The following is a 13,562-nucleotide window of genomic DNA, read 5'->3' as shown; positions in this document are numbered from 1 at the left end:
AATCAAAACATTCAGTGGTAGGCAGAGGGAATCTTAAATATCAATACAAATAAATAGCCAACATTAACCTGGTTCTTATGGTTCTCAGCAACACTGAGAAAAAAAGGCATCAAATTGAAAAAATAATCCCTAAAGAAATAGCACTAATAAATGAAATGGAAAAAAAACTTTAAAGGGTAAGTGATATCCTTAAATAAATTTGGAAAGTTTTCATATTCTTAAACCAAGATGGCAAGAATGCATTCATACATATCAATTATCCCAATAAATGTGAATAGATCAAAATTTCCCTAATGAAGGACAATGACTTTAATTGGGTTAGAGGAAAAAATCTTGATGCCACTTACTAGTAGTGAACTGGCTAATAGCACAGTCTCTTTATTTGAACAGGCTTCTGGCTCCAACACCTACTGATGATTGATGAAAATTAAAAAAAAAAAAATTAAATAATTGAACTGAGTAATAGAACGGATTTACTAGAAGTGTAGTAACATCAACCCAAGAAATTCTCCCTAAATACAGTGCTAAAGGCTAAAGTAATGTCAATCATGAGATGGAAAGTACTGACATGAAAGACAAAGAATTCAACATTTTTCCTACGGGAATTCTAAAAAAAAAAAAGGAACAGAGGGAAAAAAGTCAATAATGTGATGTTGACAGGAGATTTACAATTGTGGTGGAAAGTTGGGGATGGTACTTAAAAAACAAGCAAAGGGGGAAATTTATTAACTCCAGGAATAATAAAAAGCTGTGCCAAAAATGACATGTATTCATAGGATATGAAATAACTTGGCTGTAAATAACATTTTTATAGACATAATAATGAACATTGAATATTAACTTAACCAAAAATTGTAACTATTTTGGGAGGCTGTGGGAAATGGAAATGAGAATATGGTAGGGTCATGTAAAACAAACCAAACCTGTTGCCGTCGAGTTGATTCTGACTCGTAGCGACCCTATAGGACAGTGTAGAACTGCTCCATAGAGTTTCCAAGGAGCACCTGGGGGATTTGAACTGCTGACCTTTTGGTTAGCAGCCGTAGCACTTAACCACTATGCCACCAGGGTCATGTAAGAAATCTAAATAATGTGCTACAACAGAAAACAAATAGATAAAATCTAAAATGGAAAAATAAAGAGATAACGGTGGGAAGGTATTCTTCACAAACATAAAAATAGTAGGAAGTGGTTGCCTATGAGGAAAGAAAATCGAGTAGGCGGGATGAGGCAAGGAGTTCATTGTTTCATTTTAAGTCTTGGAGAATTATTTGATTTTTAAAAAAATGTACCGATATAAATTAAAATTTATACAGATTAAAAAATAATTTAAGGAAGGTAAGTATGACAGTTGCCAAGGATGACAAAATTATTCTCAGACAAAATAGGATTTAAAGCAAAAGCATTAGATAAAACAAGGAAAGACCTTTCATAATGATAAAAGGCATTCACTGCTAAGAAAATATACTGTCATGAACCTCTCCCTTCTTGATAACGTAGCTTTAATATATATGCAAATATGCAAGAAAAAAATGGACAATCAAGAATCATAATGAGACACAGCTTTCTCAGAAATTGACAGATTAAATATTAAGCAAACAAAAAAATTAAGTTTATATGTATATGGAGTATTTGAATAGCATAATTAACCACTGAAATATATATTTATTTATATGAGTATTCAGACATACATATTTACATACACTCTGTTTAGTCAACCTCAATGCACTCATGAATTAAAAAAAACCATTGCCATCGAGTTGATCCCGACTCATAGCAACCCTAAAGGACTGAGTAGAACTGCCCCACAGGATTTCCAAAGAGTGGGCTGGTGGATTCAAACTGCTTACATTTTGGTTAGCAGCAGGATGAAAAGAAATAACTAAAATCATAAACTATTTTGAAATAAAGAACGATGGGAATACTACATGATGAAAACAGGAATCTGAAAAAGAACAATAAAACAGCTCCAGAAAAGGACATTTATAAAGATAACAGGAGGAATTAACTGGGGTGGGGGAAGGGAACTCAGCATATTTCACTAATAAAACCAAAAGCTGGTTCTTGGGGGGGAAAAAAAAACACAATAAGATAGACAAAGTTTTGACAAGTCTGAACAACAAAAAAGGAAAGATATATAAATAAATAAAATTAAGAAAAGGAACAAAACTATAAATTCATACCAGTAAATTAAAAAATCTAGATGAAATGGAAGATATTCTAGGAAAATATAAGTTACCAAAAGGGACTTTTAAAGAGGTAGAAAAACAGAATAGGCAATTACTGTAGAAGAAATTAAAGTTGGTGAACAGTCTTTCCTTAAAAAGCTATTTGTCTCAGATAATTGCAGAAAAGTTCTCCCAGACCTTTGGGACATATAAAGACCCTAGAAAAAAAAAAAAAAAAGGAAGTTTTCCAACTCATTCTACAAGGATAACATATCACTGGCTAGACAAAACTCAAACTAAATAGCCTAAAAACAAACAAACAAACAACCACAAAACTTACAGAGGAACATCACTTACTACATAGATGTAAAAATTCTACAGAACAAGAGTACAATAAAATATTAGCCAATGGAATTTAGCTGTGTCTTTAAAGACTAATTCTAACGTGATTGGCCAAGTAAGATTTATCCTAGAAATGTAAGGCTAGTTCAACACTAAGAAATCTGTTATTGCAATTCAACATTTACAATTTAAAGAAGAAAAAACAATATAATCAACAAAACAGATGCAAAATATTTTTTGGGTTAAGTTTCAGCATCCCTTTCTGAGAAAATTAGAAAAAGAAAGAAATTTTCTTCAGTAAACATTGTACTTAATGGTGAGACAATAGAAGTATTTCCACTAAGAAGCCAGGAAAAGAAGGGGATGCTTGCTATTACCCCTACTATTCAATATCACGCTGGAGGTTCCAATGAGATAAACCAAGAAAAGAAATAAGAGATAAAGATAAAAGGAACAAAAAGAGAAAACCGTTTGGTAGGTGGTATGATAATCAACCTAGAAGTTTCCTGAGAATCAACCATAAAAAAACTGTTAAAATAGAAACAAGTTTCAGTAAGACAATCATATACAAAAATCAGTGGTTTTCCTATATACTGGCATTAAACAATTTTTTTTTAATTCATGGGGAAAAAAAACCTTTTCACATTACCAACAAAAAATGCATTGGAATTGACTTACAAAGAAATGAAGACAAGTATAAAATTTTAAAGAATTACAAAGATTCAAACAACAAACACCTGCATAAATGGAACAGCAAACCTTTTTGCTAAATTAAGAAACTCAATTTTGTATGTGTGTGTGTGTGCGTGTGTGTGCTTTAGGTGAAAATTTATGGAGCTAAACAATTAATACACAAACTTTTGTGACATTGGTTGCCAACCCTGAGATGTCTCAACATGCTCCCCTTCTCCACCCCGGTCTCCTTGTTTCTAGTCTTCCAGTTTTCCTGTCCCTTCCTGCCTCCTTCTCTTTGCTTTTGGGCTGGTGTGCCCATTTAGTCCTGTATACATGATTGAACTATGCAGCACGTTTCTCACTTGTTATTGTTGGCCCTTTTCCAAAAAAACCAAACCCGCTGCCGCTGAATCAATTTCAACTCATAGGGACACTATAGGACAGAGTAGAACTGCCTCATAGGGCTTCCATGGAGTGGCTGGTGGATTTGAACTGCCAATCTTTTGGTTAGCAGCCATGGCTCTTAACCACTATGACACAAGGGCTCCTCTTAGCCACTATAAAAAAAAAAAAATTATAGACCTGTTTAATGTCTGGCTGAAGGGTGAACCTCGGGAGTGGCTTCAGTACTGAGTTAAGAGGGTGTCCAGGGGCCATGCTCTCAGGGTTTCTGAAACTCAGTATTTTTAAGATTCCGTAAATTCAAAGTATCATAATTCCAATGAAAATTTCAACTGTATTTTTTGGTGAACCTTGACAAGCTGATTGAGAAGTGTATCAGGAAAAGGAAACGAACAACAGACAACAAGAGGGGAAATGCTCTGCTAGCTAGCAAAATAAACTGCAAAACTACAGTAATTAAAGCAATGTGGTAGTCACGCAGGGATAAACAGAAAAACATCCATTCCTGCAGGGGAATTTATTACATGATGAAAGTGGCATTTCAAAGTAATGGGAAAAAATGATGTCAGAACATTTCGCTATCCAATGGGAAAAATAAACTTAGATCACTACCTCACATCATCCATAAAAATAAATTTCAGACGAATTAAAGAATTTTTTAAAATAAAACATTCTGAATTTACTGGAGAAAATTGTGAAGAATGTTTTTATCATCTTGTTGTAGACAGCAATACAAAAAGTTGTTGTGGTTGTTGGGTGCCATCGAGCTCCAACTCACAGCGACTCTGTGTACAACAAAACACTGCCCGGTCCTGCGCCATCCTCACAATTGTTATGCTTAAGCCCATGGTTGCAGCCACTGTGTCAATCCATCTCATCGATGGTCTTCCTCTCCTTCCCTGACACTCTACTTTACCAAGGATTAAGGCCTTCTCCAGAGACTGGTCCCTTCTGACAACATGTCCAAAGTATGTGAGACGTAGTCTCGCCATCTTTGCTTTAAGGAGCATCCTGGTTGTACTTCTTCCAGGACAGATTTGTTCTTTCTTTTCTGAATCCATTGTATACTCAGTATTCTTCTCCAATGCCACAATTCAAAGGTGTCGGTTCTTCTTCAGTCTTCTTTATTTATCATCCAGGTTTCACATGCATAAGAGGCCACTGAAAACACCATGGCTTGGGTCAGGCACACCTTAGTGTTCAAGGTGACATGGTTGCTTTTCACAACTTTAAAGAGGTCTTTTGCAAGAAATTTACCCGATGCAACGCGTCTTTTGATTTCTTGGCTGCTGCTTCCATGATGTTGATTGTGGATTCAAGTAAAATAAAATCCTTGACAACTTCAATCTTTTTCCCGTTTATCATGGTTGTTGCTCATTGGTCCAGTTGTGAGGATTTTTGTTTTCTTTGTGTTGAGGTGTAATCCATACTGAAGACTGTGGTCTTTGATCTTCATCAGTAGGTGCTTCAAGTCCTCTTCACTTTCAGCAAGGAATGTTGTGTCATCTGCATATCGCAGATTGTTAATGAGTCTCCCTCCAATCCGGATGCCCCGTTCTTCTTCATATAGTCCAGCTTCTCAGATTACTTGCTCAGCATACAGACTGAATAGGTATAATGAAAGGATACAACCCTGACGCACATCTTTCCTGACTTTAAACCATGCAGCATCCCCTTGTTCTGTTCGAACGACTGCCTCTTGATGTGTCTTAGGCTGGGTTCTCTAGGGAAACAAAACCAGTAAAGCATATAAATACATAGAGAGAGATTTATATCAAGGAAACAGCTCACGTGACTGTAGGGGTTTGTACGTTTCTAGTCCTTGGATCAGGATAGAGGCCTTCCCCGATTCGTGGAGCCATAGAAGCTGGTGAACCCAAGATGAGCAGATCAGAGAGCAGGGCTCCCGCTCACAGGCTGTGATGGTCGAGGAATCCCTAAGCTCGGCAGGCAAGACTGCAAGGTTTCTCCTGAGTCACGTAGCTGCAGGGGCTGGTGAACCCAAGATAGGCATGTTGGGGAGCAGGACTCTTGTTCACAAGCCGTGAAGATCGATGAATCCCAAGATGGACAGGTAAGCTGTTAGATCAAGTCCCAAGAACCAGAGGTCAGACAAGAGACAGCTGCTGGATCCAGAACAAGCCAACAACCCTGGCAAGGCAAGCAGGAAGGAAGTAGGCGGCGGAAGGAGGAGAGATGAATGCTGAGAGGGCGATGAGCTGCCACAGGTCCCAACCCTGCCGGTACCACTCAGCAGATTCCATCATGGGGTTGATCACATATCGAATATCAACAGGGAAGTGTTCACAACATTATACAACTGCCAAAACACTGAGACTCATGGCCCAGCCAAGTTGACGCACGATCTTAGTCATCACGTAATTTATGTACAGGTTCCTCATGAGCACAATTAAATGTTCTGGAATTCCCATTCTTCCCAGTGTAGTCCATAATTTGTTATGATCCACACAGTCGAATGCCTTTGCATAGTCAATAAAACACAGGTAAACATCTTTCCGGTATTCTGTGCTTTCAGCCAGGATCCATCTGACATCAGCAATAATACGCCTGGTTCCACGTCCTCTTCTGAATCTGGCTTGAATTTCTGGCACTTCCCTGTCAATATGCTGCTGCAGCTGCTTTTGAATGATGTTCAGCAAAAGTTTACTTGTGTGTGATATTAATGATATTGTTCGATAATTTCTGCATTCGGTGGGATCACCTCTCTTGGGAATAGGCATAAATATAGATATCTTCCAGTTGGTTGGCCAGGTAGCTGTCTTCTAAAGTTCTGAGCATAGATGAATGAGTACTCCCAGTGCTGTATCTGTCTGTTGAAACATCTCAGCTGGTATTCTGTCAATTCCTGGAGCCTTGTTTTTTGCCAATGTCTTCAGTGCAGCTTGATCTTCTTCCTTCAGTACCATTGGTTCCTGCTCCTTTGGTACCTCCTGAAATGTGTTGAACATCGACCGATTCTTTTTGGTATAGTGATTCTGTGTATTCCTTCCTTCCATCTTCTTTTGATGCTTCCTGAGTAGTTTATTATTTTCCCCATAGAATCCTTCAATATTGCAACTTGAGGCTTGAATTTTTTCTTCAGTTCTTTCAGCTTGAGAAATGCAGACTGTCTTCTTCCTTTTTGGTTTTCCATCTCCAGGCCTTTGCACATGTCATTATAATACTTTACTTTGCCTTCTTGAGCCACCCTTTGAAGCCTTCTGTTTAACTCTTTTACTTCATCAGTTCTTCTTTTTGCTTTAGCTATTGGATATTCTAGAGCAATTTTCAGAGTCTCTTTTGACATCCATTTTGGTCTTTTCTTTCCTTCCTGTCTTCCTGTCTCTTGCTTTCTTAATGTGTGATGCCCTTGATGTCATTCCACAACTTGTCTCATCTTCGGTCATTAGTGTTCAACATGTCAAATCTGTTCTTGAGATGATCTCTAAAATCAGGTGGGATATACTCAAGGTCGTACTTTGGCTCTCCTCAACTTGTTCTAATTTTCTTCAGTTTCACCTTGAACTTGCGTATGAGCAATTGATGGTCTGTTCCACAGTCGGTCCCTGGCCTTGTTCTGACTAATGATATTGAGTGTTTCCACGGTCTCTTCCCACAGAGGAATCCCTGGTGGCACAGTGGTTAAGAGCTGCGGCTGCTAACCAAAAGGTTACAGTTTGAATTCACCAGGCTCTCCTTGGAAACCCTATGGGGCAGTTCTACTCTGTCATATAGGGTCGCTATGAGTCGGAATAGACTCGACAGCAGTGGGTTTTTTTTCTTCCCACAGATGTAGTCGATTTGATTCCTGTGTATTCCATGTGGTGAGGTCCACATGTATAGTTGCCATTCATGTTGGTGAGAAAAGGTATTTGCAATGAAGAAGTTGTTGGTCTTGCAAAATTCTATCGTGCAATCTCCGGCATCGTTTCTATCATCAAGGCCATATTTTCCAACTACCGATCCTTCTTTGTTTCCAAGTTTCTAATTCCAATCTCCAGTAATACCAATGCATCTTGATTGCATGTTTGATCAACTTCAGACTGCAGAAGTTGGTAAAAATCTTCAATTTCTTCATCTTTGGCCTTAGTGCTTGGTGCATAAATTTGCATAATAGTTGTATTAACTGGTCTTCCTTTTAGGCGTATGGATATTATCCTATTACTGACAACGTTGTACTTCAGGGTAGATCTTGAAACATTCTTTTTGACGATGAATGCAACACCATTCCTCTTCAGGTTGTCATTCCCAGCATAGTAGACTATATGATCGTCCGATTCAAAAGGGCCAATACCAGTCCATTTCAGCTCACTAATGCCTAGGATATCGATGTTTATGCATTCAATTTCATTTTTGACGATTTCCAATTTTCCTAGGTTCATACTTCGTATATTCCAGGTTCCGATTATTAACGGATATTTGCAGCTGTTTCTTCTCATTTTGAGTCGTGCCACATCAGCAAATGAAAGGTCCTGAAAGCTTTACTCCATCCACATCATTAAGGTCAACTCTACTTTGAGGAGGCAGCTCTTCCCCAGTCATCTTTTGAGTGCCTTCCAAGCTGGGGGGCTTATCTTCCGGCACTATATCAGACAATGTTCCACTGCTATTCATAAGGTTTTCACTGGCTGAATCTTTTCAGAAGTAGACTGCCGGGTCGTTCTTCCTAGTCTGTCTTCGCCTGGAAGTTCAGCTGAAACCTGTCCAATATGGGTGACCCTGTTGGTATTTGAACACCGGTGGCATAGCTTCCAGCATCACAGCAACATGAAAGCCCCCACTCTACAACAAACTGACAGACACGTGGAGGGATACAAAAGTGAAGCAATACAAAAGACCACAAGTGCTCCCCCAGATCAGGAGGTAGTCCCATGGGGGAAAAGGGAGTCCAAGTCCAAGCATTATCGGCTACCCTGGAGGATGCACATCAGCTGAAGGTGCTCATACCAGTCACTTTTAAGCCGTATTTCCCCAGCCCAGAAGGTCCCACTTACCGCATAGCTTACTGAGAGAAAGGTAAAACTAGATGTTTCCAGGGTTTTAAAATACTGTGTCTAAGCTAACACTGATACCATTGTTGTCGTTAGGTGCCATTGAGTCAGTTCCAACTCATAGTGACCCTATGTAGAACAGAATGAAACGCTGGCCAGTCCTGTGCCATCCTCAACAAATCTTTGTTGTTTGAGCCCATCATTGCAGTGTGTCAGTGTGACAGTCCATCTTGGTGAGGGTCTTCCTCTTTTTTGCTGACCTTGTACTTTACCAAGCATGATGTCCTTCTCCAGGGACGGATCCCCCCGGTAACATATCCGAAGTATGTGAGATGAAGCCTTGCCATCCTCACTTTTAAGGAGCATTCTGGCTGTACTTCTTTCAAGACATATTTGTTTGTTCTTCTGGCAGTCCATTCAATATTCTTTGCCAACACCATAATTCAAAGGCATCGATTTTTCCTTGTCTTCCTTATTCATTGTCCAGCTTTCACATGCATATGAGGTGATTTAAAATACCATGGCTTGGGTCAGGCACACTTTAGTCCTCAAGGTGACATCTTTGCTTTTCAACACTCGAAGGAAGTCTTTTGCAGCAGATTTGCCCAATGTAATGCATTGTTTGATTTCTTGGCTGCTGCTTCCATGGGCGTTGATTGTGGATCCAAGTAAAGTGAAATCCTTGACGTCAGTCTTTTCTGTTTATCGTGATGTTGCTTTTTGGTCCTGTTGTGAGGATTTTTGTTTTCTTTATGTTGAGGTGTAATCCATACTGAAGGCCAAGCCAACCAAACCTGTTGCCATTGAGCTGATTCCTTCTCATAGCAACTCTGTAGGACAGAATACAACTGCCCCATAGAGTTTCCAAGGAGTGCCTGGTGGATTTGAACTGTCAACCTTTTGGTTAGTAGCCAAGCTTTTAACCACTGTGCCACCAGGGCTCCACACTGAAGGCCAGGGAACAAAAACATCACCATGGGCTCTGTAGTTAGAGTGAGGCCACACAAAATACTTCTGACTTTGTTTCTATAACATATTTGGCTTCCAGTTGAGTTTTTGTTTGACGCAAGGGTTCAGTGACATAGAAACTACTGATGCACAGCATGTCGTTTTGACTAGCGCTGTCCAATAGAACTTTCTGTGGTATGCAGTTATTCTACGTCGTTGCTGTCCAGCACAGTAGTCACTAACCACAAGTGCCTACTAAATACTTGAAATGTGGTTAGTGTGAGGGAGGAACTGAATTTTTTAAGTTAAATTTAAATATAAATGGCCACATGTGACTAGTGGTTAATGTATTGGACAGTGCAGGTTATAAACTACATCAATCTCAGCCTCAGATCCTGCTGGGATTGTACTGTGAGCCAGCAGACACACAAGTGTAAGCCAGGACTTGAAGCCTGGAACCAGGGGAGCCTGCAAAGAGGATATATTAGTTTCCTGTTGATGCTGTAACAAATGATCACAAGCTTAGTGGCTTAAAGCAACATATTATTTTACAATTCTAAAGGCCAGCAATCCAACATCAGTCTTAATGGGCTAAAGTCAAGATGTCAGCAGGGCTGCTTCCATCTGGAGGTTCTGGGGGAGAATCTATTACTTGCCTTTTCCAGCTTCCAGAAGCTGCCTGCATTCCTTAGCTCATCCCTTATCTTGAGACTCCTCCATCTTCAAAGTCAATAGTATAGCACCTTCAAAATCTTTCTGTCTGACCTGCTTCCATTTAATATTTGCTTCTCTGGCCCTCTTGCCTCCTTCTCATAAGGATTCTCGTGATTGTGTCGGGTTCATCTGGATAATCCAGAATAATCTTCCCATCTCAAGATCCTTGATAATATCTGCAAAGTCCCTTTTTCCACGTAAGATCACATACATGTTCTGGGATTAGGACATGGGCACCTTTCATTATTCTGCCTACCACAGACAGTGGCCAATGTTTCCCATCACATAAGATCTGGACTAATGGCACCACCCCTGGAAGCTGACCTGGAGGGGGCTCAGCCATAGAATCCTCTGGGTTGGAGCAATTCTCACCACCAGGCTGGAAAATGGCATCTTAGCTTCAGCTAGGGGTGGAGGGAAATAGAGACCAAACTCCTCGGGGAGAAGGCTATTGGGCCCAGTAGACAGAGAGTCAGGCCCCTGTCAAATGTGCTGAGATTAGGGACGGAGCTCCCATTCCTAAGGGTGACAGCTTGGCTGCAGGGCGGGGGTGGGAAGGACTCAGACGGAAGGGTTGGAGTGCGGAAGTGGGGTGGCAGTGAATGGAAGGCTGCAAGTTATCTTCTGGACATTGGAGAGGTATTGACTGTTTTTTTTTTTTTTTTTTTTTTGAGCCTGGAAGTTATATAAACAGAATCATGTTTAAAGAAGATTAAGTGGGCAGTTGTGTTCAAGTTGGACTGGGGTGTGGTTGGTGGGGGGGGGGTGGGAAACTGGTGAAAAAATCCAGGCAAGTAATGATTCATTCCAGAGGGAGCACTGGGAAGGGGAAAGAAAAAAATATGTGCAAGAAACATCCTGTCAAACAGAAAAGGCACTAAAAATACCACTGCTGAACTACATAAAGCATGGCGGCAACATCTGAAAACGTTTTGAAAAAAATCATTTCGGTTTTTACTGGTGGATGCGCTCAAAGACTGTGTGTAATTGTAGAGTCCATTCACTGGTTTTTTTAATGCCTACAGCTATCACCACGTAATGTGTATTTAACAGGTATACATAGAAATTTTACTATATTAGGCCAGCCACGTGCTTTTTAAAACCGTAATTCATCATTCAGGTATGTGAAAAAGCACAACGTTAGAGCTATTTAAATTAGCACGTTGAAGATGTGAGGCTCGGGGTTGCTTCTCCAGTAGCGGCAGCAGACAGATGTATTTTCACCAGAGGAAGTTTAGAATTTATTACCTTTCACCCTAGAACAAAAAAATGAGCCCTGCTTTTATGTACCAGATGGCTCCTCTCTCTCTGTGACTTGCCTGCCATCTGGAATTTGTTTTGATTAATCCAAACATTCCAAATCCAACCAAACCCACTGCTGTCGAGTTGATTCTGACTCATAGTGACCCTATAGGACAGAGCAGAGCTGCCCCATAGGGTTTCCAAAGCTGTAAATCTTTGCAGCAGCAGACGGCCACGTCTTTCTCCCGAGGAGCGGCTGCTGGGTTTGAACTGCGGATTTTTCGGTTTGTCGCCAAGCGCTTTAACCAGTGCGTCACCAGGGGTCTGTAATCCAAACATTAGAGATATGTTATCTTCCCAGCTAAATATCACATTTAGTTAATTAGCCTGGCAGCCTAAGCATTTCTTTCACATACTAAAAAAAAGGTAGTACTGGTGGCACACTGGTTAAGAGCTACGGCTGCTAACCAAAAGTCGGAATCGACTGGACGGCAGTGGGTTTGAGGTTTTGTTTTTTTTTTTTTTTTGTAGCTATAGCATGAATTCTGATCAAAAAGTATAAACCACCAAAGAGAAACCAGTCTGCCTTTAGTGCCCACTAGACCAACTTTGGTCCCTGGGTGGTGCAAACTGTTAAAGACTGAACTACTAGCTGAAAGGTTGGCAATTCCAACCCACCCAGATGTGCCTAAGAAGACAGGCCTGGCGATCTGCTTACGAAAGGTCACAGCCTTGAAAACCCTATGGAGCAGTTCTACTCTGCACATGTGAGGTTGCCATTAGTTGGAACTAACTGGAAAGGGATTAACAACAAGAGATTACTTTTGAAAGAGAAACCAGAGGTAGGCTGGAGTCACTGAAAAGAGAGGATCCCTTGCTAGAGAATTGTGGGTGGCTGGGCAAACGGGCTGCGTCTGTCGGATGGACAATTTTGATGCGCGTTCAGATCCTGCCTTATTTAATGTGTGTATCTCCACACATCTGAAGGTGTCCAGAAGCTTATTTTTTTTCATTTCTTTTGAAAATTTTAATTTATGTACATACATGAAAAAGTCAAATAGTTTTGTAAGCTTATAACAAAAGCAGCCTTCTGCCAGCCTTCTCCACTCCTGATTCCCACTACACAGGTTTACCCATTTATAATTATCTTAGCTGTTAATTTTGATTTTTGCCTCCATATTTTAAAACGACAAGCTTATCCTGCCATTTCTTGGTTTTGTTTTTTCTGCCTTAATATTATCCTTTGACTCTCTTGTGTAGAAGAGAAGAACTTGCTCTCTTATATTACACTTTCGGTTCCAATATAATTATATTCTACTTTGGGTCAAATCGGTATTCAGTACTTACATTACTATCAGTATGGAAATACTAATCAAAGTTCAGCCATGTAGTATACTATAATTAACTGCATTTTCTTTCTTGTTCAACCTTTTACTTTCCTAAGAAGTGTTGATAATAGTTTTAATTTTTCTGCTTAAATTTTTATGTACCAATCACTGATTTATCCCTATTCCTATAAATCTTCCCAACTTTAAATGTCTATCCATATATTAAAATATAGTAGGTACTTTCTTAATTTTGTTTTTTGTTGGGGCCACCTCTCCTGTAGCCCTCTGCCCTCCTGTTTCATTCTGAACTGGTTCTACTCCAGGCCCGATGCACAGCTGTCCCTGGAGGACAGCACCAACCATCAGCATGGGAATTCCCTTCCTGGGCCCCACGTTCGCTTCTGTCCTGGACCACTCCCTCATCTTAGTGCATCATATCCATCCTTTAAAAAAAGACGCGAGGAGGAAGATGAAGTAAATTTGGGGGGATTTTATTCTACCTTCATTCTTGACTGATGTTTGGTTGAATGTAGAATTTTAGTTACAAAATCATTTCCCTTAGAATTTTGCAGTGTTTAACCATTGCCTTTTGCTTTCTAGTGTCAGTTTTGACAGGTCTGATCCACTCTGATTCCCAGTCTTTTCCCAAGGCTTTGCGTCCCTTTTTTTAAAATATTTGAAAGTCCTTAACATTTTCTCTTCATCTCCAAACCAAAAACAAAACCCAGTGCCATCGAGTGGATTCTGACTTA

Source organism: Loxodonta africana, chromosome 15 (genome assembly GCF_030014295.1).
Source record: "Loxodonta africana isolate mLoxAfr1 chromosome 15, mLoxAfr1.hap2, whole genome shotgun sequence".
Classification (NCBI taxonomy): Eukaryota; Metazoa; Chordata; class Mammalia; order Proboscidea; family Elephantidae; genus Loxodonta; species Loxodonta africana.
Note: the sequence above shows the minus strand (reverse complement) of the source record.